This window comes from Ceratotherium simum, chromosome 11 (assembly GCF_057802395.1).
Source record: "Ceratotherium simum simum isolate JZ-2026a chromosome 11, ASM5780239v1, whole genome shotgun sequence".
Classification (NCBI taxonomy): domain Eukaryota; kingdom Metazoa; phylum Chordata; class Mammalia; order Perissodactyla; family Rhinocerotidae; genus Ceratotherium; species Ceratotherium simum.
Window position 1 is genome coordinate 2,320,259 of NC_141910.1, and position 5,413 is coordinate 2,325,671.

General features: G+C 40.9%; 1 pseudogene; it reads left to right on the forward strand.

Annotated features, from left to right (window-relative positions):
• Nucleotides 1-4,776: 4,776 nt before the first annotated feature.
• LOC101400279 (large ribosomal subunit protein eL34 pseudogene) lies at nt 4,777-5,135 on the forward strand (annotated as a pseudogene).
• The last annotated feature ends 278 nt before the right edge of the window (nt 5,136-5,413 follow it).

Genomic DNA, 5,413 nt, shown 5'->3' on the forward strand with positions numbered 1-5,413 from the left:
CTGTTCTATGCAGCCAAACATAATCCTGAGTCATTCAGTAGTCAATAAATGTTTTTTGAATGTGAAATAACTCTCAAATGATGTGATTTCTATTTTGTCTTATCCACCAACCTACTTAGAACAAGATTTGGCACCTCATTAAAGCAATCCATCATCACAAGATCCTTGAAACCTTCATTTCCCCGATCTTTTTACTTGAGCTTTGGTCTGTCTTTACCTATTTATTGAGGAAGACTAGCCCTGAGCTAACATCTGCTGCCAATACTCCTCTTTTTGCTGAGGAAGATTGGCCCTGGGCTAACGTCTGTGCCCATCTTTCTCTACTTCATATGTGGGATGCCTGCCACAGCATGGCTTGATAAGCGGTTGATAGGTCTGTGCCCGGGATCTGAACCTGCGAACTCCGGGCCACCAAAGCGGAGAGCACAAACTTAACCACTACGCCACCAGGCTGGCCCCTATCTGTCTTTATTTTTTAATTGTCTTTGCCTATATTTTATTAATTTTGTAACGTTGATTCAAATTTGTCTAAGAGATAGGTGGAATAAAAATTGTAAATAAATCAACTTGCAATTTAAAGGGTAGACAATCAAATCTTAGACTCTGTAAGTCCAAGATTAGGGAGCAGTAATTGCACCTGAATACTGGAAACTCAGAGTTCTGTCCCCCATCCCTTCCCCCAGGCCCTGCCTGGGCAGGCTTTCTGCACTCAGGGTTTCTCAACATCTCTCACTGTGACACAACATGACCAGGGCACACACCCCAAGGGAAGTTTAGTTTGGTAAATGGGTGTGGCAGATACCAGTAGGAAGCTGAGTAGGGGAGAGAGGAGGTGAAGAAGGTTGAAAGATGTACAGAATCAAAGAATAGGGAATCAAAGAATAGGGACTGTTACATGGGTGAGGAGCTCCAGACCCAGGGACGGGAAGTGATTAGCCAGAGACCACATGCCTAAGGTTTCAACTAGGATTCTTTTAGTTTCAAGCAATAGAAGACAATTCTGATGAGCTGAAGCAAAAACAGAGAATATATTAGAAAGGGGGTGGTGTTGCTGCTGGCACTAATGAAGAGTTTTAGGTGCTTCTTATTATAGAAGGTGAGGATCGACTTCCCACAGACCACACCCTCCCCGTCCCGCCCCGACCTCTCAATTATCCCAATGGATTATGTTTCATTTCCTGCACAATTCTGTTATCTCCGGAGTTACTACATATCTTGTTTTTCATTTGCCTGATTTTCTATGTACTTATTGCTAATTCAATCCCAAATTTCCCCTCCTGCCAGAATGGTATTAATCTCTCAACGTGTTCAAATGCAATGAGTGTTCCATTAGTTTCATCATCTTGAAGAAATCTCTCCCAGTGCCTTTGACCTGATCCAGTCTGTACTGTACGGGCTGCTCTTTAGGGCTGCTATTTAGGGTGGTCATGAGGTCTCTTGGCCATCATCCTTGGGACTCTTGTCTACACACATATTTAAGAGTGGGACACAGAAAAGTTAATTGGAAGCCCCATGTGCGTATGGGGCTTGTCAACCGGGGAGTATTATGTTATAATATTATATATGATTATTATATAATATTATTGTGTTATTCCAATTTCAGCATGTTCAATATGTTTCCTAGTGTGTGTTGATTAATGTTAGGTAAAATCAACTATGGGGAAAATCAGCTCTGCATCTTTGACTCCTCTGGGATTAAAAGTGGATGAAGCTCAGTTGTGTGTGTGTTTAAGGACAGTCCTTTATTCAACTAGGACTAGGACTACTTTTGGTTGCAGTAACAGAATATCCAACTAGTGGGGACTTCAACCAGGGGTGAGCAAACTATGGCCCACAGACCAAATCTGGACTGTCACCTGTTTTTGTAGAGCGCACGAGCTAAGAATGGTTTTTAAATTTTTTAATAATTGAACTGAAATCAAAAGAAGAATAAGATTTTGTGAAATGTTAAGATTACATAAAATTCTGGGACTGGCCCCGTGGCCTAGTGCTTAAGTTCGAAAGCTCCACTTCGGTGGCCTGGGATTCACAGTTTTGGATCCCAGGTGTGGACCTACGCACTGCTTATCAAGCCATGCTGTGGCAGGTGTCCCACATATAAAGTAGAGGAAGACGGGCATGGATGTTAGCTCAGGGCCAATCTTCCTCAGCAAAAAGAGGAGGATTGGCAACAGATGTTAGATCAGGGCTAATCTTCCTCACCAAAAAAACAAAAAAAAAAAGATTACATAAAATTCAAATTTCAGTGTCCATAATAAAGTTTTGTTGGAACACAGTCATGCTCATTCTATTACGTGTTGTCTACAGCTGTTTTCATGCTACAACAGTAGAGTTGAGTAGTTGTGATAGACACTGTACAGCCCACAAAGCCTAAAATATTTACTATCTGGCCCTTTACAGAAAGAGTGTGCTGATCCCTGGTTTAAACCATAAAAATTTTGTTATTTACTTAAGAAATCTGAAGATAGGCATTTCTCGGGTTTAGTTCAGCAGTTCCACAAAGTCCAGTTGCTGAGTTGCATCTCTAAAATTCTCACGGTCTTCTCCTCATACTCACAAGAAGGCTGCATCAACTCCAAGCATCATATACTCACAAAATCACATCCAAAGGCAGGGAGCAACAGGGAGGCAGAGAAGGACCTCATTAGCATGCTTCTTTATATTTATCAGAGAAGGAAAAACTTTCCCCAAATTCCCCTGAAAAGATTTCCTCTCAATCTCATTGGCCAGCAATAAGTCACTAGGTCACATGACACCCCGAGTTGCAGTGGAAGTGGCTAAGGGAGAAGAGGATAGGAAACGGCCATGGGATAGCTGACTATGAGTGACTGCCACATACACAGGTTATTGCTATGGCCAGGTGGTGGATTAGGCCAGGTGGTGGATTAATAGCAACAGTGTGCGAGCCAATTGTGCATTTCTTTCCTACTCTGCATTTAGTGATATTACATAGGTAGTTTGAAGTTGGTTAAAATCGACCATGGTGAAACTGGCAAACACCATAAATCAAGCAGTTTTACCAGCACACCACTGATTAGGAATTATTTTTATTTTGCTTATACTTTTCCAAAGTTTCTACAAAGAACATGAATTAATTTTATAATCAGAAAAAAATGCTGCTTTCAAAACAAAAGAGGCCTTACCTTACACCATATAAAAAAATTAACTCAAAATGAATGATGGGGCCGGCCCGGTGGCGTAGCAGTTAAGTGCGTGTGCTCTGCACCAGTGGCCCGGGGTTCGCAGATTGGGATCCCGGGCGCTGACCGACGCATGGCTTGTCAAGCCATGCTATGCTGTGGCGGCGTCCCATATAAAGTAGAAGAAGATGGGCACAGATGTTAGCCCAGGGCCAATCTTCCTCAGCAAAAAGAGAAGGATTGGCATTGCATGTTAGCTCAGGGCTGATCTTCCTCACACAAAAACAGTAAAATAAAATGAAACAGATGGAATTTAAAAAAAAAAAACAATGAATGAAAGACCTAAACATAAGAGCTGGAACTATAAAACTCTTAGAAGAAAACATAGGGTAAAAGCTTCATGACATTGGATTTGACAATGATTTCTTATATGCGATACCAAATGCAAAGGCAACAAAAGTAAAAATATATAAATTATACTACAGTAAAATAAAAAACTTCTGAGGCCAGCCTGGTGGTGCAGCAGTTAAGTGCACACGCTCCGCTTGGGCGGCCCAAGGGTTCCCAGGTTCGGGTCCCGGGCGTGCACTGAAGCACTGCTTGTCAAGCCATGCTGTGGCGGTGTCCCATATAAAGTAGAGGAAGATGAGCACGGATGTTAGCTGAGGGCCAATCTTCCTCAGCAAAAAGAGGAGGATTGGCATCAGATGTTAGCTCAGGGCTGATCTTTCTCATACAAAAAAAATTAAAATAAAAAACTTCTGTGCATCGAAGGACACAATCAACAGAATGAAAAGGCAACATAAGGAATAGGAGAAAATATTTGCAAATCATATATCTGATAAGAGGTTAATCTCCAGTATATAAAGAACTCCTACGACTAAACAACAAAAACTAAAACAAACAACTCTTAAAAAATGGGCAAAGGAGGTGAATAGACATTTCTCCAGAAAAGATACACAAATGGCCAATAAACGCGTGAAAAGATGCTCAATATTACTAATCATTAGAAAAATGCAAATCAAAACCACAATGAGATACCACCTCACACCCATTAGGATGGCTACTACCAAAAAAGCAGAAAATAAAATAACAAGTGTTCTCAAAGGTGTGGAGAAGTTGGAACCTGCACTGTTTGTGGGAATGTAAAATGGTGCATCCACTTATGGAAAACAGTATGTTCATTCCTCAAAATATTAAAAATAGAATTATCATATGATCCAGCAATTCCACTTCTTCTGGGTATATATATCCAAAAGAATTGAAAGCAGAGTCGCAAAGAGATATTTGTACACCCATGCTCATAGCAGCATTATTTACAATAGCCAAAAGGTGAAAGCAACACAGGTGTCCATCGATGGATAAATAGGTAATCATAGAGACAGAAAGTGGAATGGTGGTTGCCAGGGGCTAAAGGAAGGGGGCAATGGGGCGTTGTTATTTAATGGGTACAGAACTTCAGCTTCACAAGATGAAAAGAGTTCTGGAAATTGGTTGCACAATAATGTGAATGTACTTAACACTACTGAACTGTACACTTAAAAATGGCTAAGATGGCAAATTTTATGTTATATGCATATTACCAAAATTAAAAGTAAAAAATTTTTTCTGGGGATGGTGTCTAGAGGCATTCAGAATGGTCTAGCACTTGACATACTGTTGTAGGCTATCCTACAATACAGCCTCTAACAAAACTAGGCAATCCTGAATCCCTGGTAATAGAATTGTTTCCCTTTATACCAAGAAGCTTGGGAAAGCACCAGAATCCGCATGCGGCATGTGCCCAGGCTGACTTCGAGGAGTTTGTGCTGTGAGACTAAAGTTCTTATGAGGTTGTCAAATGAAAAACATGTCAGCAGGGCCTGTGGTGGTGCCATGTGTGCTAAATGTGTCTGTGACACGACGAAGCGTGATTTCCTTATTGAGGAGCAGAAAATCGTTGTGAAAGTGTTGAAGGCTCAGGCACCAAGTCAGAGAGCTAAAATTAAAAAATGAAGTTTTTTTTGAATTATTAAAAAAATTTTTTTAAGGGTAAGTTAAGCCTAAGGTGGGAGGTAGAGTTAAAGAAAAATATTCTGAGTCCAGGTGAATTCAGACTCCAGGACAAACTGACTTCAGAAGTAGCTGAGGACATCAGTTGATAACTCAGGCTGAATAGCAAAATCCCTGAAGACCAGGAGCTAGACTTCTTGGCTATTTGGTCAGAAACAGAAGCAAAGACAGTCTTCCTCAGTTCTGATTTTGGGGACTCCTTTATTAAACAATGAAGAATG